A 26,601-nucleotide genomic window follows, 5' to 3' on the forward strand; every position below is an offset into this window, starting at 1 on the left:
GATCCTGTGATAGAGCCATCAAAGGGTCTTTTTGACATAAACTGACAGCTTCTGATTAATGCTTGTACACCAAATAGTTATGCTTTTCCAAATAATTACTGAAGAGCAAGATCTTTGCCATATATATTAAACTAGTTCCAGGGTGCATAAAAGACAAACAAGAAGTCGTTCATTAACTTAATACTAACATTTGTCACAAAACTTTAAAAAAACTTGTACCAGTCTCAGATACCAGAAAGACACTCAGCAGCTTCTTCAGATATGGCACCAAGGCCTCTTGACACCCCTAATGTCCTGCTCACTATACACACAGCAGAGCAAAACTCACCTTGGATCTCTTTGATGTGTTCTTTTATGCTGTTCTTAATGGTGGATTTCAGCTTCAGCTGGCCAGACGACTTGCAGCAGAGCAGGTTCCTTGCTGCTACACAGGCGCTGTGAAGCAAGTGAAAGCAACTGTACTGTTTGTGAATGGTTTGTAGTCCTTTTTCTTCTTTTCAGCTGTTCTGAAAGTCATATCATAAATGTAAACATTAATGTAGGCATAAATGTTTACAAGTAAACCTTGTACTATGTACAACTAAATGTACTATCACTGAAGTTCAGGTAAGCCAAGCTCACATTCCAGCAGCATGACAACGTTTGCATTTCCAAAGATACTTAACCATCAGGGGAGGGGGAGCCAGGGGTGGGGGGGGTGCAGCGAGGACTCCTGGAGGGTGCAGCACATCCTAGTTGTTTTTTCAGTTTCATAACTGTTTCTGTCCATTTATAATTTCACGCATGACATTTTCCATTACCTTTAAGTAGCCAGTGGCAGTTATTTAGAGTTTAGCCCTTCAAAATATTTCCATGGAAACTGGAATTAAATAGTCATTAAAATGGGGGAGTCCTTTTGTTCTGTAAAATAGCGCTTTCATAGCACTGAAGTAGATGCAGTTTACAATCACATGTAGGAATCTAGAATGGGAGTGGAGGGGCATGTGTATTTGTGTCTATACATGTGAATTGTGATGGTAATAGCCTTACAACCATCAAGATGAGAGTTCAGGTGATGACCAGTTCTATACACAGACTGACATAGCTTTTCCAGTCCTTCTGAAGACTAAAGCACCAATCTACTCAAGAAATTGCAACACCAAATAAATCTCTCTTCATTTGTCTGGTGCGTTCATCTACAACAGCCTTGAAGAATAAACAATGAACATAGGTGCTTGTGTGAAAAAAAAGACAAGAATTAAACTTCAAATGTAATGTGGAACAATGTAGTAAACCAGAAGAGGATAGTGGAGAAAAGAAACCTCAGTATGCTGAAATTGAAGATAATGTGAAACATAAATGCAATTTTAAAAGAGACAAGACCGGTAAAAGAAAATATTTGCCTTTATAAAAACAGAAAACATAAAATAAAACATTTTATCTTTCACAAAGCCAAGAAAATAACAGAAATGAGACAACTGACAGGTGTCTTTTGTGAAGTGGGAAGAATTCATAAATTCTCAAGCTGAAGGAATTTAGGAAGGCTGAGCCTTTAGTTAGAGTAAATTGTGAGTTTTGAAAATATTAACTGCACTTTCCAAAAGTGCTTAGTACTTATTTAAGAAAAAAGATAGTAACAACACAGCAAACCAGAAGCTACAAGTATGAAACCAATTGATACCACAGATGTTCCCAAAATGAAAGTGACCAAGACTAATCATAAAATTAAAGCAGCTGAATACATTTAACTACATTAATCCTGCCTGTAAGGTACATCTCATGGTCATTAATTGCTTGATGACATCTGCCATCATAATGTAATACAATTAAAAGGCTCCTAGAAACTTCTGAAGAGCAATTGTGTTTCTTAAAAATATCTGATGAGGTAAAATAAATAACTATCATGGATTCAGATGACATCAAAATATTATTCACTCCATAAACAAAATTTTTCATTATATTCTGTAGCTTTTCAAGTAAAGTACCAAGTAAATCTCAGTTTGGAATGGATGACAAAGGTTTTCCCCGTTTCTGCTGTAAGACAGAAAACATCACTGAGAATGAATATGCAAAACTAACTTAAATGCAGGGTGCTTTTAATTTGCTCACATCCTAACTTTACATATGTTATAGCCAAGCACTCTGCAATACAAGACCCATATAGTCTTTTGAGAACTTTTCAGGCTCCCTCTCTTACATAAAACTCTCAGTTTCTTACATAATACACTCAGCATGTTGGAAAGAAAAATCCACTAGTGTGAAGATTGAAACTCACATTACAGATTAAAATATTGAAAGACCAGAAAAAAAGCAAACAGTAAAACAGTAGGGTTATGTGAAGGTTTCCATTTAAAAGTGGTTTTTAAAGTGAAAAGTAGGTTTCCCACAACTGCACTTTTGACACAGGAATGTTTCATCACAACTGTATTTAACTCAAAAAATTTTACTCATGAAACATGAGGTGCAATCCAGAATAAAAAGTCAATTCAACTTTGTTTTGTGACCATCAGAGTTGCCTCACTGCCTTGTGAAAAAGGCAGTTTGGATGACTCATGCTGTTATCCTCTGTTGATGATAGGCTGTACTCTTGTAACAGATATCAGATGCAAGATTAGCAAGATTTGTGTGTTTCATGTTTTCTAAATGTACCACCTTTTAAAATTGTTGGCTGAAACTACAATAAAATTCCACAGTGCATCTCCTAGTAGTCCAAAAAATCTAAATAATATCAAATTACTAGCACTGATACAAATTCATGTTTAACTGAGAAACTTTTTATGGTGTTCAGAAAAAGTGGATTACATATCTGATTAGGTTAATAGACTACCAAACTCAGTGAAATTAATCATAGGAATAAAGTTAGATGTTTGCTTATGAATTTGAAACAGCCAATCTCCAGTTTCAATACATTGGGAGAACTGAGGGTTTCATAATGTTTTTTGTGTACTTCAAACACAATATTCTCTTATTGAAAGTGTAAAGAAATTAAATCCCACAAGACATTTCCCAGTAATTTTAAATTAACACTTTAATGCACCCTGATGACAAAGGTACCATTTGCACATTTGCTTGTTTGTTTTCCCTAGAAAACATCATAGTCCTTCAAATCTTTACATTTAAAACAAGTATGGAAAGAAATTATGTAAAGATATAATCCAAACATTTTCACATTCTCAAGGAGAGGTATCTCTGCCTTTAAAATAAAAACAAAATAAAATTAATGTTGTTATTCTCATAGGTAAAAAATATTTTTTCTTTACATGCTGACAAATCAGGTACTTTGATTTCAGAGAATATTATGCCTCCTTGTTGACTGATGTATCAGCAGAGATTTTATCTAGAACTAAACTATATTTGGTTTTGCAAAATGCAAAGTAAATCTTGTACAGAAGGAAATTTATTTATATTACAAATAGATAAAGATGATACAAATATAAAGATGAAGACTGATACTCAGACCATACAACAAAATAGCCCATTATATTGGTTATTGCTATCTGGCACAAAATAGGAATTTTTTAAAATGTAATATCCTGTATTTAGTGCTACCAATTCTTATTACAGAAAATACTACCTTTATTTGTTATTTCTCTTTTAATCCTGTTTCTATGGTAACTACTATAGCTGCAGTTTGTTAAAACATTTTACAAACGTTATTCCATTCGTTATTGTAGTCAGATACGTTTCACAATATAAAGTTATCGACCCAAGGAAAAAAAACTGTAACCTTGGTTCCATATCCAGTTATATAAAAATTCAGATGAGATCAGTACCAGGTGAACTTTTACCTAAATTAAATTTCAGTACATGTTGCAACAGTAAGAAGAGCTTTGCAATTGTCGAAATCTGCAATAACATCTTATCTAAAAGAAAATTTAAAGAATGGACATGGCAAATAAAGGAAAAGAGTGTTGTTTCACTCAGGAATCTGTGATATTTGATAGAACCTTAACAGTGAAACACAGACCATAAATGCTGGTGAACTAAGATGAAGCTACAGTATTTAAGTGGATGATTCCATTAGTATAGTTAATAAGCACATCAATTTAATTTGAAAATTTCATGCATCATGCATAATCTGTCATTTTTTTCTTCTGAAGTAGCTATTTTAACTCATGCTATTACTGTAGGATCACATAGTTTACATGGACAGGAAGTTTCAAAGCTGTTTCACAAAAATAGATGTGCATCGCAGCAGATGGAGTTATGCCGGAAGGTTATATCTATATCTGGACCACAAGTAGATTAAAACTGTCAGCTTCAAATTAAACACTAGCACTTATTTGCTTGTTTTGTTTGTTCATTTTGTTATGGGTTTTTTGTTTGGTTTGGGTTTTTAGCTTTAATATTGTGCTAAATGTTTATTTTTGTTTGCTTCACTTTTTTTCTGTATCCATTTAATTTGTCCGTACTTGTAAACAATTGTCAACATGAAAAATTGCATTTTCTTCAGATAAACATGACTTCAGGCACTTTGCAATTGTTTAGAGTATATGGTCACAATTATGTCTTCCATCCACAGAAACCCCGTTATAAAATCTGAATTATAGAATTTAGGTGAATGCTTAGAAATCATAAAGCACAGACCATTTAATTTGCAGAAACATACCTGACTTTTTTTTTTTTTTTCCTGCAGGAAAATGAAAGACATTTAGTCTCAGAGAAACCTCACACTAATTTATAGGACATTGTAAAATCTGCCTCCTATATGTTAGGATTGGTTTGCTGAGAATATCTGTGAGAACAATTGGGGTATGCACTTACTTATTTCTCTAAAGATAGGTCAAAATTCTCATCATCTATAGGGATATCAGTTAAGAATAATTTTATCTATATTAAAAAGTAAACAAAAAATCCAAACATTCAGAATTACTGAGATTAAAAACAGACCATAAATAATAATCCCAAGCAGTAGTGTTTTGAATGAGTATCAGGACTTGTCCTCTATGAGAAGGACTTGTCCTCTATGAAGTGTAAATCCTAACAACTAGCTGATTAATAATAAAGCACATCTATAGAAATTTAAAAACCCCAAATTTAGAAACAAAATCAAGGCAAATAAAATCTATTGCAAAGCTTGACTTTCAGGAGTCACACAGAGGATTTAGTTATATAATCCCTTCCTCCAAAACAAGCATCAGTTTAGCATTAGGCAGTATGCATCATGTTTCCTGGTTTCTCTGCCATTATTTTCCATCTCTGGCTTCCTTTACACAACTCACTTCTCATTTTATTTCATACACTTTTTTCAGTTACTAAATGATAAGATGAGAGATTTTTTAATCTCACTTTAAACATGGGAATCTCTCTAGAAGTATACTGTATTATTTCCTACCACCTCTACTAAAGATTTCTCATTTAAAGAAAAAATCAGGGGGGGAAATAATATTCTTCTGAGGCACTTTTCTTCCTAAGATTTCTTTAACCTAACATTAAATGTAAAGAAACCCTCTTCATAATTTGAATTTGAATACCAAAAATCATTAATATTTTCAGATAGCTGAGGTATTAGGAGGCTATACAACCCATTTAATTCCGATGTAAATATCAGTTGATTTTAGATACATTGCTATCTAATGTAATTACAAAATATTAATCCCTACACCTTTTCATTAAAATCAAGAAAAAAAGAGAGTATTTTTGTACATTAACATTAGCTGTCCATCCAGTCCTGTCCATAGGAAAGGATTTAAAAGTACATAATTTGATGTTCCCTCCCAGGAAGTTCAAATCCTCAGGCACCTTTTTTATCTCCCTTCGCAACTGTGAGAAGACAGGCTATTCTGTATTTAAAGATCAAGATCGATGATAGTGCTTCAGAATGTTAATCCCCTGCTCCAAAAGCAACTCCTACCATGGCAAGGATTTTATCTATGACACGGAAAGTTACTGAGCTTGTTCTGATGTTGACTGCAAAAGGACACTTTCTGCATTTTAGGTTATTGATAGGAAAAAGAAATGTGTGCTAGATTTTAGTTACCATGATGAAATAGAAAAATTAAAATATTTCAATTTCATAAAAAGTCAGTTTATTTTCACGCTAGAACAATAACAGTTAGAAATGGGTATATGCAATTAAGATGAAGAATTTCAAATTAGGACAAGAAATATTTTAAAAGTATACCATCAATGACACAACAGCTAGAAATAGCTAGCTGCAACAGCAAGAAGTAACAATGAACACTTTAAAATAATGATCAGAGTTAATTAATGCTGAATGAGAATCCTCCAGAAATACTCATGACATTCACAATAATACTAAATGAGTTCATCATTGCTTTTATGAAACCAACATTAAACCCGTGAATTATGAGTAAAAGCAATTATATGCAGTATGATATTTCTATTCTTCATTTTGCATCCATTTTGGTTTCCCACAACTTCAGTCCTTCAAAAAAATTCATGAGTAAATGAGTACATGAGTACATATTATTCTTGTGCATAATTCCATGGAGTGAAATTTATGGAAATTCAGGAAGATTGTATTAATGATAAGCCACTTGGAAATCAATGCTGTGGTTTTACTATTTATCTTGTATATATTTGTAGTTCCTGCTAAACCATCTAAACTTGGAATTATCTTTCTTTCCTGCATGTGGAAATGGTGCATGACTAATTTACAGTAAGAGTTTTAATATAGGAAAAGATAAGATGCAGAGGGACTGTTTGAAGGGGCATATAGTGACAGGATGAAGGGTAATGGTTTTAAACTGAGAGAGTGTAGATTTATATTTGATATTAGGAAGAAATTCTTTACTGTGAGTGCATTGTGGCACTGGCACAGGTTGCCCAGTGAAGTTGTGGATGATCCCTCCCTGGAAGTGCACAAGGCCAGGTTGGATGTGACTTTGGGCAACCTAGTCTAGTGGAGGGTGTCCCTCCCAATGGCAGGGAGTTTGGAGCTATATGATCTTTAATGTCCTTTTGAACCCAAATCATTCTATGATTTTACAACTCCACCCAAGGCAGACCCAACATAGCTTTTCATGGTCAGTCCTTGACTCTCTGCACACCAAGAGGTCTAACAAGTTCCAGAAGATAAAGCTGCAAATTCCAAGACATTAACAATAGGAATTGCCCAACAGGGACCTCACCTATACAAGTAAATTTGCTGCTACATCAAACCATTTGAAAGTGGTGCAAACTCTGCTACTACATATGTAATAGGCAGACTTGTACAGGGGCTTTCTGTGTACAGATACAGAAAGTGAAAGGTAACAGATGATCTACCTGTCAGCCTCATCTCTGTGTCTGGGAAGATCGTTGAATAGAACCTCCTATTAGCTATGTTAACGCACACAGAGGACAGAGAAGTGATTCAGGACACCAGCACAGCTTCAGCAAGGGCAAGTCCTGCCTGGAGTGACTTTGCCATGGTTAAAAACATCTTTCTCTATAAATGGAAGAGATAAGGATTTGATGGATGGGCTTGGTGGTGGAGGAGGAATGTATGGTCACATTCAGAGGGTAGTGGTCAATGATGCAGTGTTGAGATGGAGATCAGTGACCTCAGGGCTCCATACTGGGACCAGTACTGTTTAATATCTTCATCAATGACATAGACAGTGGGATCAAGTAAAACCTCAGCAAGTTTGCTGACGATACCAAGCTGAGTGGTCCAGTTGACACACCTGAAGGATGGGAAAATGAGCGTTCCTCAGGGCTCAGTAAAGCTCAAGCCATAGTTGGGATGAGTGGTGAGGTAGAATGTGGGATAGGTCAGCCTCTGAGCACTGGCTGCTGGAAGATTCATTTGCTGCTGACCTTCCTGTCTCATATGTGAGACGGTATAAAGCAGAATCACCTTAGACCCATTCCTCTATGGACAGTCCTTTGGGCAATGCTGCTTGCTGTTTCACTTGTGAGAACATACACAGCAAACAGCCATTGCAGAAGGGTCCCCTTTGCTGGGGAACAGCAGTAGTTCTCAGACATGGCAGAGTTGCCCTCTGGAAAGCCCCAAGAGCCTTTTCTGCACTTTGCAGGAGTCTGAGACCTATGCAGACTTATGCAGAGATCTAATTTCCACCAGAAGGCCTCAGAAATATAGCTGGACACTTCAGGCACCTTTGCATGGCTGTAATTACCCTATTAAGAGAGAAGTTTACTTTTGTTTTTTCCATTATTTTCATACATAGTATAATGTTTTGTTAAGTAGACAGAAAGGCTCCTGGCCACGTGCTAAGGAATGGAGAAGACATTTCTGCCAATGCAGTACAGTAACCTTGTAGTAAGTCACACATACAGCTACTGGTCTCTCATTTCATTTCAGGTCAGGAGGGATGTGTGATATAATCCTAAATCAAGCCAGGACCTCCTTCTGTGAAATGCATAATTTCATTACAATCTATTTTATTACATTAATCCATTCCACTTTAATATAAAATATACAATGAATAAGCCCTTTTTTCACATTCACAAAATGCTACATAAGAGGCACCTGTTTAATTACAAAACAAGTACTCTAAGTACCAAACTGAGGAACTGTCTTCTTTCAGATCTACATACTAAACACTGGATGTCTGAGGAGAAGTAAAGAATATGTGGGAAGGTAGCAACAATAATTAGTTCCTCCCATTTCCATCCTGCTAGTTAGAGGTACATTCTGGTATTAAAGCTAATATTTTCATTAGCACTGTTACAGTCTAATTGCCTATCTTCATCAGACTTGTAGAAACTTCAGTTCATTTTAAGGAAGAGGAAAGAGACTTTGTAAAAACATCCGAGAAGCTGAAAGTTTAATCAAATAGTGAGGAGATATTTATGGGGATGACCACTCAAAATATGATTATCAAACCAAATTTCATAATGTCTCTTTCCTATTCATATTTAAGGTTGTTAATTAAAACACAGTCATAATTATTAAAAAAAAATAAAATCTAGGAAAAAAAGGCTAGAATAAATTAATATGACATAACTTGTTTTCCTCCACTCAGACTTACCCTCCAACAAAAAAAAAGCTCTTTCTCCAATCATAAATATAAAAACTTGGCAGCTTTCAAGGTTGTTTTTCATTCTGAGCCTCACGGGCAAATGGCAGGGAATTTGCAAGTTTTTTCAAACAAGCTTTAGAAGGTTTGCTCAGCTTGAATGCCAGTCAAACAGCTTGTAGTTCAGTATTTTTTTAACATATTTTCTGTTTCTTTCTACGTATCCTATTTTAATAAAAACTACCAGACAAAATGCCTAGGATAACTGGATCTAATTTGGATATAAGTTACCAATCAGCGCAGGCATTCCACCTTGTTATAGAAACACAGAGGTAGTGAATGCCTTATTCCAGGCTTTTTCCTCTTTCTTTATTCTTGAGTTTGAAGTAAAAAAGGGGTCTTTTGCTTTAGGGAAAGCTAGCACTTGCTTGGTGGAAAAAGAGCAATATAGCGATTTTGTCTTTGTAGAGGTTTCACCTTCTTTTTGCATTAATATAGAGTCATTTCCTTTTATGGAGATAATATCAATCCTCTGATAGTCAATATCTCATTTTAGATCTCTATACACCTTCACCATCACTTTTTGTGTTTTCATGTGTTGGTGGATATGTGACACATTCTCAGAGAGACCTCTGACAATACAGACCTACCTATTCAGGGCCTCAGTATAATGTCAGATGGCACCTAGTACCTCTGCTTAGGCAAGGTATATGTGCCCTTACTGTCAAATATGCTGATGTCCAAATGTATGGGTCATACATTTGGCCAGTCAGTCAGTACTCTGAGAGCTGGGGAAAAATTAACACATCACCTTCCTAAGTTGAAGATGAGCTGAGATTTGAGTTATAATTATGGGTACTCACTTTATCACTCTTTCTACTGGGCATGCATTATGGTCTAATGCAAATAAGAGTCCTAAAATACAAGTACATTCCTCAGGAATGGGATAAATTCCATGTTACTATGTCATTAAGAAGTTTCAAAAATAAAACAAAAAGTTACATATAATGTATATTCAACATATATCCTACAGTCCTGTCAAAGATGTGGAGTCTGTGGCTGGAATGTGACCACAGTCAGAGGTACATTAACTTAATTTTGTACCTTGCTTAATGATCATGGTAATTTCTATTTTATTGTCATACTAATGATCTTGCCATTCTAAGATATAAAGCAAACTGTCCCTCAAAGCTTGTACTGTACAAGTAATCACTTATTATAGTATATGATTGAAACATTAGGAAAAAAGTTATTCTCTAATATATGGCTTCATCTTATATTAATTAAGGATAATAATGGATTTAATGAAAATCATATCATATCTTATGTAATATTTGGGGAATTGAATTTCAGTTTCCTCAATGCTCTTTTAAGACTTCTCCGCCTATTTCTCTCTGGTATTCTCTTTGTACTAATCAGTCTAGTGCTGAAATTCCAATCAGTGTTGCAATTTAAAAGACAGATTCAGATTAACATCATTCCAGGCCATCTGGTCTGGTTGAAATAAATTGAATATTATATCATTCCAAATGCAAAACAATCTTAACATAATACTTTATTTAAGAGTTAAAAGCAGAAAATCTACATTTCCACACAAGTCATCCCTAAGGAGATAATGTTAACACTTCAACTTACAAGAGCCTTTATTCTTGTTATATTTTCCTATGATTTCCATCCCTCCTGTAGTCAGGGAGGAATGTGTGTTCTGATTATTATTAGCACATATATTTTTAGTCTTCCTTTCCCAACAAAAATTTCCACACACCAAGATCATGGAGCAGATCACATTCAGTACCATCATATGTCATGTACAGTTGATCAGGCCCAGTCCACATGGGTTTATGAGAGGCAGGTCCTCCTTGAGTAACCTGATCTCCTCCTTTGACAAGGTGACCCACTTAGTGTATGAGGGAAAGGTTGTGGATGTTTAGGTTTAGATTGGATATTAGAAAAAAATTCTTCACTCAAAGGGTTATCAGGCACTGGAACAGGCTGCCCAAGGAAGTAGTTGACTCGTGATCCCTGAAGGCATTTAAAAGACCTGCAGATATGGTGCTTAGGAACATGGTCTAGTGGTTTAATTTGGCAGTACTAGACTAATGGCTGTATTTGATAAATATGGTCTTTTCTGACCAAAATGATTCTATGACATCACTGAATCATGGAAGGGTTTGGGTTGGAAAGGACTTAAAAATCATTTAGTTCCATACATTTTTCCACAGGCAGGGACACCCTCCACTAGACTGGGCTGCTTAAAGCCCCATCCAAACTGTCCTTGAACACTATCGGGGTAGGTGGGGGGGGGGGGTGGTGGTGCAACCACAGCTTCTCTGGTCAACCTGTGCCAGTGTCTCACCAACCTCACAGTAAAGATTTTATTTTGTTTCCTAATATCTAATCATAATCTGCCCTCCTTCAGTTTATACCCATTACCACTTGTCCTATCACTACATAGTCTTGCAAACAGTCCCTATCCAGCTTTCTTGTGGGCATCCTTTAGGTACTGGAAGGCTGCAATAAGCTCTCCCGAGAGCCTTGTTTATTCCAGGCTGAATTAAAAAACCAAGGTCTCTCAGCTGGAGAGGAGCTCCAGTACTCTTACCATCTTTGTGCCCCTCCTCCGGGCCAGATAAAAATTTCTTTTTTTTTTTTTCCCAATAACTTGGGACTTATTTCAAAGACTTACTTCTGCTTGATAACATTTTAAGAAAAAAAATCAGAAACAAACCATAACAGAAAAACCCAAGCATACAGATGTTTTTTCCCTTAAGAAGAAATGTCATGAGGTGGGGTTTTTCAAGGTTTTTGATTTTATGTAGAGGTAAGATCACAAAGAAGCAGTGAGTAGCATACAATAGTTGTTCAAGTACTAGTGTCTGTCAAGCCATCCTATTTTTGAGGGATCATTCCATCTGCGAAATACATCCCATTGTAAACTATTTTCTGTTGAAAAAAAACCCAACCCACACCAACCCCCCCAAAAAAAAACCCAACAAACCCAACACTAAACAATGCTTGTATCACAAATTTGAAGAAATAGCTTAAGTCTTCTTTTTCTTAGGAAATAAATTATTTCTTGTCCTATGTTCTGTTTTCCTAACAATTTCAGAAAGAACACACCTGGTAATATATATTCTTCTATACTAAAAATAGCACTAAGTTCCCTATGAAACAGTTTGGTCACTGACTAAGCTCTTTGCATTTCAAGCTGATGAGTTTAATTTAATTGTTTCTGTGATCCATTATACTTATTCCAGTACAGAATAAAGAAGAGTCACAGCTCAAACCTTGAAGCACCTATTTCCTGCAGTAGGCATGACAGGCAATGCTCCTCAAATTACACTGGATACCAAGTGTAGGCAGGCAAATGAATCAAGTGCCTTCTGAGTGGAGAGGTCTAGGTTCTACTAAAAATATATGGGGAAAAAAAAACCCAAAACCCACCCTGGAGCATAATGGCAATATAAGCTTCTATATTAAATTATATAATCACCATCATTTTGGTTGCCTCATCGAGAATGGAATATCATGTTTTGTTCTCTCATATGATAAATTTATGACCTCTCAAATAAGAAAAATAGTTTCCTCCATCTCTCTGTTTAGATAAACACAAATAAAACTAATAAAATGTTCTTCACTAAATTCCAATTTAAAAAATACATTTTAAGAAGCCTGTATTTCTACTGTCAGAAAAAAAATACCAGGTACTTCAAATTCCATAGGAAATATAATCTAATTTATAATTATTTTTAATAGATCAAAAGGAGAATTTGAATAAAAAGTTGTAAAAGTAAATGAAAACTCTAATAATGTCTATTATCTCTTTTAAAGTATCAGCTGAAAGACATCCTTCATTTTCTTTAAGAGTGAACCTATGTTCAAATAAAAGCAATTTTAACTCATCTTCAGAGTATATCTGCCTCTTATTTTATTGACCCTTCTGTGCAAGTGATGTGCTAGTTACAAGTACCTACTCATAAAAGTATTAAGTAGTAAGCAGATAGAATGAGAAAATACTTTTTTGCTTTCTGTTAGTAGTTTCTTTTCCTAGTTTTTCAAACTTGCAGACATTTAACTTTAATTTTAAAAATATAAACTACACTCAACTTCTGCAGTGTTATTGATTCCCTTCTTCATATGTAAAGGGAAGAAAATGACAATAGAAACTTGCAATTTATATTCAAATGTCATATTTAAATTTAAGCTGATTAAGAGGTTTTGAAAACATTACATCTTGGCTTCTAGCTGGTGATCACCCTGAGTGTTACTAGTGAGACTGTATTTAATTCTGATCATTACCAAAGAGAAACAGAAAAGCTGATGGAAAATTCAGAGAAAAAAAGTGTTTAAACAATAAGATACAGCAAACCCAAGAAGAGCACCAGGAGTTAACCAAGGGAATAACTCTTTTACAGTGTAGTGGTAACCTTCAGTGACTTGCATTTCTGGCAACCTTTTGTGCCTTTGAAAATTTTCTTTACAAGACTCAAGGGCAGAAATTTGTTTAAGGTGATAGAAAGCAATACAAGCACATTTATATTCCTGACACAGAAAACTACTGTTGTAGGCTGTAGAAGAATCATTGCTCATGCTTTTAGAACAGATTAAGCACAGCACTAGAAAATGTACTCTTTGAAACAATCCTGTATTGGCAGGAAGATGATAATTATGTAGTATGTGTGCCTACAGCTGGTGGAGAGGACATTCTTCATGTTCCAAATGACTAAACTCACAGAGTTCTGCTCTTCTTATTAATTTTGAGTCAATTTTAATTGCTAAGCATTGGCTTGATGTCAGCCCCTTTTGAGGGGCCAAAGCAGTATATATTCAATCTCTTGACCAAGGGGAAGAAACTTTCCAGCATCCTCACATATGTTCTGAAGTTATCTCAGGCATCTAACGTCCATGACGAATAGTTCATTCAGTACTTCAGGCCAATGAGATTAAGTCGCTGCTGGCTCTAGTATAAAGACTGGAAAATTCTATTACATCTTCCTTTCCTCCTGAGGGTTTGAAAAAAGTCTGCAGGGCTTTTCCTGATTTATGTTAGATTTGGCAAGCAAGGACCATGATTTTATCTTCATGGTTCTTAAGTGCTTAAGGGTGCATGGTATAAAACCAGTGTGGATATACTAAGTGTTAGGAAAGTAATTCAATAGTCCATTTTATGGTCAACCTCTTCCTTTCTGTCGCTGGATATGTCCTTTCCTGTGGTTTAACTTTAAACTTGAATATAAAATGTGGTCTTCTTTCCAGTTAATATCCTCAAATGGCACTGCTCTTAATCCTGGCTTCAAAGGCATCAGTTCTAAGTACAAATGCTTTCTGAAAGACTGGAGCCTTCTTTCATGATACACTACCTGATGCTGTTCGGTAGTTTATGGTTCACTTCAAGTTCCTTGGAAAGTGACTTTTTCTTTTTTTTTTTTTTTTTTTCTTCCCCTCCCCCAGTAATGTCAAGACAGAGAAAACAAAGATATTACAGAAGAATTGATTCTTGGAGGAGGTCCTAACTTCCAGAAAAAGGACTGCAGTCCGTTCCTCATTTTCAGAACTACATAAATGGCTGGCAAAGCAAATGTGTTGACTCAGGTGTTAGTTTCCCCATCTGGCAGTCTACTGAAAATATTATATCATGTTCTCATCTATAGTCACATGCTTCCACTGGCAACGAAGCCTGAAGTAACCACAAAATAGTTATCAGGTTCTCAAAGCACAACTCTATTTTTCATTAAAAATCCCTAAGTAATTATTACATATCATGTATGCTGAGGAAGGTTTTCGGTACATCACTTCTCTGTCTTTGAAAGATAACTGCAACTCCATGAACTCTATAATCTCATGGTTTGGTTTTTTTTAGATTGTGAGTAGTAGCTTTTGTGTAAAGCAAAAGAAAAGCAGGTATGGTCGCACTAGAAATCTCAGCAATATTAATATCCTTTCCCAGTAGCGGGGGGTGTGGGCTGTCCTATCTTGTTTCATGTATAAAAAATGGCTGTACTATCTCCTTTATCTGTTGAATAAGACACTATAGCAAATACCTTGGTGTTTATTAGACCTTACCTTCACCTCATACTGGACTGCATCTTCCTCTGCAGTCATAAAATATCTTTGTATGCAGCTTTAATTAAAGGTTCTCAGTGCTCTTCATAGTTAACATAATTTTTGGTTCCAATAGAAAATGGGGGCAAATCCCCATGTCTAAATTAGATGAGAAGATGAGTATTAAATGCAAATCCACCTGAATACAAAGCCTACTTTAATACTCTTATGCAATGTTTCAATTTGCCATTCTCAGATACACAGAGGATCACTAATGAATGAAAATGTTGAGGAACAAAAGAAGAGTAGTGATGGAAGAAAATAAGAAGGAAAGTGAAAAAATATGATAAAGGACAAAATAGAACAATAAATATTTTGAAGAATAACACATTAGAATAGGAAAAAGAAGATCAGGGTAATGATGAAGAAAGTTAAAAATTGAATCAAATAATTGTGAAATTCTTGTAAAGCATTGTCCATTCAGTAATGAAACATAGCATTGTTACTAAAAGTAAGCAGCATTCATTTGAAAAATCTTTTTGATTCCTAATAAGTGACTATAGAAAAAGTAAATGCAGGAATGGTTGCTTGAAGTCCTAAGACTATAACCAAAATCAAATCAGTAAACATAAAGATTGGAAAAGAGTAAGACTGGGGAAGACATGGGGAGGGGCTGTAAAATAAAAGCCAAACACAAAATCTAAACCAAATTCTAACAACAAATCCTAAAACAAAGGAAAACAAAATCCTAATGCACAATTAAAACTACACTTTAATAATCTAGAACAGAATCTTAGCACCCATAGCTTTAGTGAAGTTATATCATATCTACCTTGAATGTTTAAAATGAGAACCAGAACAGAAATATCTCATAAAGAGATAACAACTTTAGGTGATATATTTGACCATGATGTAACTAGAAATGTAATTTTTATATGCATATGTTTACCTTCTTACATTTTTTAAAGGCCAAATTTTATTTTAAATAGAATGGTTCTGAAGTTCACATAGCTAACAGTGACATTAAGCCATTTAATAATCTAGGATTTTTTGAAAGCTCATTTAGCCTGAATACTTTTCAGGCTACTGTAAAGCTCTTACTGCTTAAAGAGAAATTCATTAAGGTCATTCACAAAATCAACAACTACAACACTTTTTGTTTAAGTGCCTGCCTTACATTCTGTTACACTCAAGGTGTCCTTGTGTTTTCATGTGCTTACTTCAGTACTCCTAGTGACACTACAGCATATGTGGTACTTAAAATGCGACCAGCATAATTTATTTGACCATCCTAAGTTCAGCTACTAATTTAAGTAGCGTTTGGATGTTACAAGCATCACCAGCTTTAATCGTGCTAATACATTCAGCTTAACTTATCCTGAATTGTCACTTAATTTTCACTTTTGATAGGAATGTTTCTTTCTGATTAAACTAAAAATCACAAAAACTATTTGAATATGTTTTCCCTTCCTTTGCTTTCTCACACCTATGTTTTAAGGACTGTGTCACGTGGGTCTGTAGCACAAGTAGGACATATGATACTAAATAGCAGGTATCAATATTTCTGATACATTTCAAGAGAATCTGTCTCAGATGCTTGGCTTCATACGTTTTGTCATCCTTTCAGAGTACTTGGTAACCAATAACACCATGCCAAGAGTATTGTGCATTCTGAAATAATAGAAGTGTATTTTAAGTACAGTGTAAACAGCAGTAAACTCTATACAGGATATTGATACATTATCTCAGGCAGAGAGACCTAGCAAGCTATTTACCAGACATTTGAATTCTAGCACAAGGGCCCCTCACCCTATTCAAAAGAAACTGTCAAAAACTTTGGAAACCATGAAACTCCAAGTAATGAAGGATTTAAAGAGAAAAAAAAACCAACAACAAAACAACCAACAAGAAAAATCAAATTGAGCTCCATCTTTCAAGCTACATCTTTAATACCTAGCCTAGATAAAGAGGATAGAAGAAGAGGATAGTAAAAAAAGTTATTTTAGTGCAGTCTGTAACATCTCTGTCATCCCCAAATCCTCAGGACACTCTTATTTAAACATATTTTATGGTATACTCTCTTGAAAGCAGTCCCATACAACAGCTGATGTCTACGTAATAATTATCTATAATTATCATTCATTGCCAGTACACACTGTGATGGGCCAGGACTAGCATGGTATTAGTACTAAGCACGAACATGCTGACTTTTCCCATTGCAGTCAACCAAAGAATTTTACTGGTCAGGTGGTTTTCAGCCTCTTACTCCTTGAAATGTGTTGCTCATCAGTCTTGCTAATCTGGTATCTTCCTTTTATTTTACGATTTTACATCTTGTCACATCAGACATATGGTTCTAATTCTTTCATGATTTACATCTTCATTCAAATTTTTACCAAGTATTATCAGGGTATTGTTAGCAGCCCTGAGGAGAACGACTTCAGGGTGTTGGTAGACAAGAAGCTGAATACGAGCCAGACATGGGTGCTTGCAGCCCAAAAAGCCAACTGTATCCTGGGGTGCATCAAAATAAGAGTGACCAGTAGGTCAAGGGAGGTGATCATTCCTTCTTACAGGACCCTACCTGGAGCATTGCATCCAGCTTTGAATCCCCCAACATAAGAATTCCTTGAAGCTGTTAGAGCAAGTTCTGAGGAGGGACATTATAATAATCAGAGGGCTGGAGCTCCTCTCCAATGGCAACAGGCTGAGAGAGCTTGGGTTGTTCAGCCTGCAGAAAAGATGGCTCTGGTGAGACCTTATAGCAGCCTTCCAGTACCTAACAGGGGACTACAGGAAAGCTGGAGAGGGATTGTTTACAGTGGCATGTAGCAATAGGAGAAGAGGCAATGTGTTTAAACTTAAAGAGGGTAGATTTTGAATAGGTATTAGAAAGAAATTCTTAACTGTGAGGGTGGCACTGGCACAGGTTGTCCAAAGAAGTTGTGGATGCTTCCTCCCAGGGAGTGTTCAAGGCCAGGTTTTGATGGGGCTTTGAGCAACCTTTGAGAAGGGTGTCCTTGACCATGGCAGAGGGGTAGGAACTAGATCATCTCTTTGGAGATTATTTGGACCTTGTTGTCCTTCCCAAAACAAGCCACTCTATGATCCTATGACCTCCATAATCTCAGTTCTACATTGTTTCTTTGTTTCTCTTTTGTCATACTTCAGTCCTTAGTAACCTCAGCAATTTCACCCTTACAGACATTAATAGTAGGTATTGATCAGGATTACCCTCTATTAGCAAAACTGGTTTCTCATTCACGTCAAAATTTGCAGTTCTGACTTGTACTGAAGGTAGAAGAATGCTTGGTTGTTTCTGGTAAGAAATGAGAAGGCCTAATGAACACAGAAAAATGGTTGTAGAAGAGACAGACGCACCAAAAAATATCCCAATACTCAAGAAGTGTGGAAAAAAATTTCTTTAAAGGAAAAAATAAGAGAGTGCATGAATCAGTATGGATATAGACACTGGATAACACTGAGGGAAGAGAAAAAAATGTTCACATATTGTAATAGCAAAAAGATGAAGTGGTTATTGTCTTGGGAAAATGACCTAAGTGACCTTCCTTCATTTAAACTAAGTAATGAAAAAGCCCCTGCTATTTTAAGCTATGTAACTTTAAACCTTTGGAATTACCCACAAATCGTCAGCATTCCAGAGATTAAGTATTCATCATTTAGTACAAAAATCAGCAATGTCTGTTACTAAAGTATTTGTAATTTAAAGTTGTCACTCAACTTGCAGGTATCGGTTGTCTTCCAAGCAACTGCCTTTGACTTAGATTTTGTCTCCAAAAATAAACAATGCATATAACTACAGAGATAGTTACCTATTTCCTGAAAAAAAATGAAAAGTGAAAATTCAGGAGTATTGTATCCAATCAACTAAGACATAGGGTAGCAACACAGTATTGCCATTTAGTTAAATCTTTCCCTTCTTGCTTTCCAGATTCGCATGGAGCATAGCAGAACCTCAAAAACCACCTGGCTTCTCTTACTTTATATGCACTTTCCTGTATTCCATTGGATGAAGGAGCAAAACACTAGGGAGACTTAAGTGTTCTACCTACAGCTATGGGAAGAGGTCAGTCTGGTAGACTGATCAGCTATGCTTGGACATGTTGCACATGTTGCTAGCTAGACCTTGTGATGACTTCACTTACTTTATTTTCTCTTAAGATTTACCATCACTTACTCCAACTTGATAATTTTATGTATAACTATATATAAATATATAACCTGATAAACTTTGTTATTAGCTGTTAATTATGTCATCTCCTGCATTTCCTAGATCAGCCATCATGCCAGTATTATGGACTACATCTCATGCAGCCTTTGCATTCAGAGAACTGTTCATGTTGATTATTTTTTTAATCGAGTTTAAAATGAAAAATTTTAAGGTAAGCATATAATAAAACCAAGCAGCAAATCAGAACATGACTTTTGCTCTACACTGAGAGTGTCAATGCAGAACAAATTCAAAATCACTCAATGAGATATTTTTCTTCAGATACTAAACATTTATAGACCTATGTCCCAGTTTCTCAACTATTGACTTACTCAAAATCTAGTTTATCTTTGTCCTCTTAATATAAATAAATGTTATTTGTGTTTCAAATATATATGTATATGTCCAGCTGTTGGCATTGATAACAGTACTATGGCCAAATAGAATATAGCAGCAAAACAGTGTCTGTTAGTAAGGATCTTGCTTCTGTACTGCACAGCTACTGTAGGTATCTCAAATCGTTCAGTGTCCCAACATTAATCTTCTTTGTAAGTGCTAGACATGAGATGGTCTACTGGGATTTCACTGGCTTTTATCAGAACTAATACAATTTAAAAAAAAAATTCAATTATGAGACTCATTTTTATAAAGCACTAAAAAAGCAAAATACAAATGAGTGAAGCTGAAAAAAAATTTGAAGAGTAGGTCCACTGGTATCAGTTAATCAGAAGCACTAACCAAGAATTGCTAAAATAACATGCTAGAGTGAACATTGTTCTTTCTATATAAAATATACCCCAGTTGTCATACAGCACCATGAACACTGGCTTCTTAACCACTACTGTCAGTGTAACACTGGATTTTTGGTGTGACTCAGTAAAGCAGTTTTCACATTCTCATGCAAAAAAAAAACCTAAAACATTTAAAGTAGAGCTAAGTGTTGCTGTATCTCAGTGAATTATTTTATAGAGAAATACCTTGAAGATATCTACTGGTCCAGTAGATTTTTCTTTTCCAAGAAATAGAGAAAAAATCCCATCCAGAAATGTTTTCTTAAGAACAGGACTCCAACAAGCCAGAATTTGTCTTGTATTTTATTGAGTGGAGTGAAACTGTGACACATTCTCTTTTACTATTTATTATCACACAAATTACTGGGATAATGTGCAATAATTTTATGAATCTGGTTCCTTCTTGGATCTAAGGTGTACAGAGGTAAGGCCGTATACACTGACTAACAGTTTATCCCTAATTTATGTCTTTGAACAAAAAGAAGAAAAAGAATGAAAAAAGAGAACGATGCAGCATGTATGTTAATTTATAGCTCACAGCAGATTTTTTGTGTCTGAACTGTAAGCCAGTAGTAAAAGAAGGCATATTAAGGAAATTCAGATGGATTCTTAGTGCTAACTGCATGGCCAATGCCATTGCAATATTGGTTTTCTGTTTGCAGTTAATAAGATACACAGAAACCTTCCTCTGTTACAGCAAATAAAGTGCAATGACAGATATTATCGATTTGCACTTCCACGCTCTAGCACACACTGCTTTGTAGGCACCTTGGTGATCCTCTGCATCTGTAGTGTCATGCTTTCCACCTTTCTCCTGCTCAGGATGAAACAGAATTAGAATGTCATTTTTCTCAGCTATTCCTCACCATATGCCTTGTCCTGCTTCTGCTATTAGAGTTGTCATTAACTTTTTCAAGTACACTACATAAGTAGGCAAAGGCAATAGCTGAATTGGAAAGAGAGTTACATCTTAGTTCAGGATTTTAATTAAAACTGGGGAGGAGGGGGTGGAGGAGAAAGAAAAAAAAGGAAAAAGTAAAGGTCTAGATTAATTCCTGAGAACTCCATAGAGAATGCAGAGAAACTGAAGCAATTTCAAGGGAGCCAGAGCATTATTTACCAGGAAGGCAATAGAGTCAGCGCAGACAGAAACAGCTTCCAAATGTGACCAGTGAGGCAAGTTAGATCTTAAATAACAACTGTGCCTTGCTGCAGGAAGAGTTTCCAATTCCAAATGTGACCGGTGAGACAAGTTAGATCTTAAACAACAGTTGCATCTCTCTGCTTAGATAATAAATCAGTGCTTAAAGGAAACCTGTTTACAAACCTCAGTGTGACAGAATTAATTGTAGTAACATCAGCCTATAATTCTAATGCTATTTTACTACAACATTGTCAAACAGAAGACCTGAAGGTTTTCAAGGCTTCAGAGTGGAAACCTTTTTCTACTGGTTCTCACTCTTAGAAAGTAAGTGATATTAGACTTCCCATTACTTAAAAATAATATTGTTTTAGGAATTAAAGTAAATCACAAGAAGAACATTTGTTAAAAAAGGGCAACCTAGGGTTGATAATCCTGACAGAAGCAAACTAAATGTTTTAAAGTAAATCTGCAACCTGATGCCTGACTCAGTGTTAATGGAGGTCCTTTCCTTATCTCCACAGAATTAATTGTCGTAACATCAAAGTCCACTCAAATATCCCATGTGAAATAAAGTTCCTTCTCTGAAATCTTACTTTGTTCAGTGCGCAGCACCAATTTCTTTCCCTCATTATCTTGAGGGAGGGGGAATTTTTCACTAGTCACCTCCCCAAAAAAGCTTTGGGTTCCTTCCAGAAAACTCTCACTCTGGATTTATGCTGCATGAACTATATATCTGGCACTTCTTAGTTCTTAGATTTAAAACAGTCTCCCACTCCTAAGAAACGTACCTGATCCTGATGAAGGCTCCTCTCTCTTCTGTTACTGCTGGAGAACTTCACACAGCAGTCAGAGCAAACCATCAACCTGTTTTCTCTGTCATCCACTTGTGAACCCAGCTGCTTAAATAACAAACTTGGTAACAAGCAAATTAAATTTTCCAATAACATGTCAGAATGACACAAATGCATTTGCACCCAGGGCAAGATAATTCATATTACTGAGAAAAATCTCAGTAACATAAACGTGAGAAGTCTTAGACACATAGAGTACAAGTTCTGTATCAGACATTTTGGTTCAGAGAGTATTTTTTTGAATTTTTTGCTTGCAAGACTGCAGATTTAACTTTGTTTAACTGTGAAAAAACAGCATATGTTCTTGTACCCAATTCTTCAGTGATAAATCTATTTTCATAAGCACAATAAAATGCATATTATGAGGCTCTGGTTCCCTCTTTTTTTGTTTGTTTAGTTGGGTTTTTTTAATTGCAATACCTTTCTGAACCCAGAAAAAACCATGACTTTTCTGGAAATTACTGTGGTGTAATATATGTACCGTTATATTACAATGTCTGAAAAATTATACCTTTAGGAATTATGTCTCGATGACAATGGTGTAATACATAGAAATCAAATTGCCAGTGACACAGTGTCTGTAAATAAATTAGTACCGATACACTAAAGGGTTTTAATGAGGAAAGTAGAGAATTTCACCAGACACCCTATTAAAATGCCTTCTCATTTATTTGTGCACATGTAAGGAATACACGCTGAAAGGATGTTTTTGTTTGGGCTTTTTTCTCCATCTATTTCCCCTATATTGCAGGAGTATTTCATTTTTTAAAAGCTGCTTTAACAAAAACCCAACTCTTTCTGAATCATTTCATATGTAGAACTCCTCTGAACAACTAAAACCTGGAAAGAGCCCAGAGATATATTAATAAATTCAAAATCGCAGTCCCATGAAAAATAAATAGAAAATCTTTACAACTTTATGCATTGCTAAGAGACTGTGTTACTTGCATTAATTACACCCAAATATTCCTCAATACACCTGCCAGTGTGACATTGAACTAAAACAGGTTATGAAGGGCATCCCAGCTCTACGGTTCACCAAGATACATCAAGACTGTCAGGAATAAAAATAGAAATAAATGAAGAATATTAATATGCATAGAAAGCACTTTTTTTTTTTCTTCCTGTGGACCTGATCTCCCACAAAAAGAAATTGGAAACAGTTTCAGAAATATCATTCCAAGAAGAAAGCACATTTCTACTGGTACAGAAGACCAATGTATTTGGAGAAAAAGAAGTGTTTTTTCAAGAACTCAAACTATTTCAAAGTTTAATTATTTAAAATAACACATTCCCATGTGCTCATTAAGTCCAGTAATTTGTTTAAGTCACTTCTATATGTTCATTAGAGCTTTTTCTCAAAAATAATTTAAAATATTTCTTCAAATTGACAGGAAAAAATGTTTTACACTTTAATTTAAGTTTATATAAACTAATTACTGGGTGACAGGGTGGCTTTCCAGAGGTGTTTTCTTTCACTTAATTTCCTACCTTATTTTTCATTGTTTATGTCATCTCTCCCAAGTATGACTCAACACAAAATAATCCCTAAAGCCAAATCTGACAAAACAATCATACACTTTTTCTTTTATTTATTCAAAAGAGCAAATGTGAAAGCATAACATACAGAAGAGAATGAAAAACTTGCTACTATACTGTGTGCCTCAACAGGGAAATTAAAGGTGTTTTTAAGGAAAAGAGAGATACCACTCTTCCTTTCCCTTTTGTAATTGCTGGTATTTATTTACCTCATATAATATAAAGGGCCCCTTACAAATGCAACATCTGAATTGCAGTTTCAGTGGATTCCCTTTTCCTGAAACAGTCTAACAAAAAAAACCCCACCCAAACTTGCAAAAACCCCAAAACCAACCAAATAACAACAAAAACCAAGGGAGGGCACAGGATTGCAGATGAAGTACAGATGAAGTTTACCTTTGCTTTTTCCCCCTTAAGTACATTTTATCTACCTTGCTCCAGAACAGAGAGAACTAAATATCTTTTACCTTTCTTTGGCTGATCTGTGTTGCCAGGTTGATCCCTTAACCTGGTTCAGAAAAGCCAGTTGCACAGCAAACATCCAAAGCAGGTTGTTCTTTTTTCAGTCCCTTTTACTCCCTCTCCCCCAAAATTGAAATAGAGCTCAGCCAGCATCATGTGGAATTCATGTGGGATTCACAGTGGGGGGCCTGTCAGTAGCTACGGGGCTGTTGCCTGCAAAGAGAGATGGGATAAAGACAATCACTTTGGGGAAAGCTCTAACAGAGGAGGTGATGAAGTCATTGTTCTGAAGCAGATTACTAACCAAGATACACTTCTTGGCCTTTTAGAGAAACAATTATTTCTCTGTAGGAAGTTGGTCCTGTGCTTTGTTGGGATTTTTTGTTTTCTTATTTTTAATTAGAGTCTTCTCTGTATATTTCTGCTGCTTAATTGTTGACTTGAACACCTTTGTGATGCCAAGCACTGAAAACAATGTGAAGTATTGTATCTTAGTGCTAAATATTATCTTTACCCAGCGTTTGGTTGTTTTTCCTTAGTTGTAGCAAAGAAAACCTTTTCTCTTAATATGTAGGAGGATGAGTGCTAATGGGCTGATCATTTTATCCCACACCAGCTGATGTTGTTAGGATTATTGATTTTCCTAACAAATTCAGCTGTGGGTAAATTTTAATGTTTATACTACAAAGCCTGTTTACATTTAGTATGAAAATAGTTCATGCTGACTTGCAAACAGTTTAGCTAAAGAATTATTTTCTGTAGCTATAGCAATGCCATTTCTTTTTCCTCAGGGGGATGAAAAATTGTATGGACTTCTCCAGTTATGCTGCTTCCTTGTTTCCATTCCAGTGAGATTCCTCATGTTTGTCTGTAAACTGTAATCCCAGCAGTTGGTTGGTTTATCGATATCATGTGGGTCTATATATCCAATACTAAGGATAAAAAGATGTCTGTTATAGTATGTAATGATCTTTCTGGAAAAAAAAATAAATGTGTTGTAACCACATTTTTGTTTAATATATACGTAGATGTGTATATATATGCAAACTTGTATAAATTAATTTGAGCACTGGTCCCAAAAAGGATGTGTGTATGTATGTGCATGTACCCTGGTGGATGCATGAGACAGTCTATTGGAGTGTGAGAAGAAAACATGAAAACTTCAGTAGTGCACGTCTATAACTTATAAATAAACATTTATTAGGGGTATGTGCTCAGAATTTTTTTACTGATGGGTTGTGCAATCAAGTTTGGAGACCACTGATTTAGAGAGCAAGAAATATCTGCAATGGGGTTGTTTAGAAATCAAGATGGGTTTTATACCCTAAACCAAAACTTTCCTTGACATACGTATTCAGTGTGCCTAGTTCTTAACAATTCTGTTACTTATTACTTACCTAATTACTTACTCTAGTAGATGGCTGACTGAATTAAGTTCAGTGATGAAACTGAGCTTGGTCTATGTTCTATTGCAATATTTCCTACCCTGTATAATCTGCCTATTTTCCTTCCCAGCCACAAAAATGATTTTTTGGTCTGGTGCTATTTGTTGACCAGAAGAAGCCTAAACTATCTTCTTTAGTGAGTAAACAGAAGTGCTTGGCAATGAAGCACTGCAGGATTATAAGCAAGGCACTATGTAAGGACTCAGGAATATATTAGAACAAGAAATCATCAAGAAAATGCTGGACTCCAGAAGCCATTTAATTTTAGGAGTTTCACTCAGAAAATAGACCATGCTGTGGATATAGAAGCATATGGATATACTGAATTCATCATGTTAAAGAATATTCAGTGAACAATGCAGACATCAACATTAGAGAGTCTTTTCTCTCTGTGGTGGAATGTTGTGATGAAAGATAAGATATATTCTTATACTGACATTTTTAAGCTAACAAAATTAATTTTCATAACTAAAATGAAACCCTTGAATCAACATTTTACAAAGTGCCATAATATAACTTCTCAAACTGTTCTTATGAGGATAATTACATATAAGCAACCCTTTTTTTAAACAGATGTTTGAATGAAAGACATAGTGTTTTTCTGAATAATATAATAAAATTATAGAAATAAGAAAAAATTGCTTTGCATGCTAAAATATATATTTAATTGGCAGTTTAGTGCAGACGGCTTGTCATATATTTAAGCATCCCATTCTCTCAATAGGTTGAAGTATGATAGATAAATTCCAACTGGTGTTGCCCAAGGAACATCCACAGCTGCTTCAAAGATCATCAGAGAAAAGATGCACAGAAATCTAGATATGGATAAAATATATGTCCGGATTTTAAAATTGGATACAGAGTATTTTTTCCTAATTCTATAGTTTATACTTCCTTCAAGCTCCAAAGGATAGGATCCTTCTTGAGATAATCTGAAATTCTGTTGTGTTGTTTTAGAATAGTTCTGCTGTATATTTGCTTTTAAAATAAAAATTATATCTTTTTCAGTAACTTTATGTTTTGAGCGAGTTTTAGTAAGGTAAAAGGAAGTTGCTATAAACCAGTATAACATACATTGACTGGTATGGAAGCCTCCGTGGTTAGCTGAGGCAGTGTGATAAATTCAGATTTCAAATTGTCAATTTCTAGTTTTCATCTTGCATAATGCAACTAGTTAAAGAGACAAA

This window comes from Gallinula chloropus (assembly GCF_964237585.1).
Source record: "Gallinula chloropus genome assembly, chromosome: 2".
In the NCBI taxonomy this organism is placed as follows: Eukaryota; Metazoa; Chordata; class Aves; order Gruiformes; family Rallidae; genus Gallinula; species Gallinula chloropus.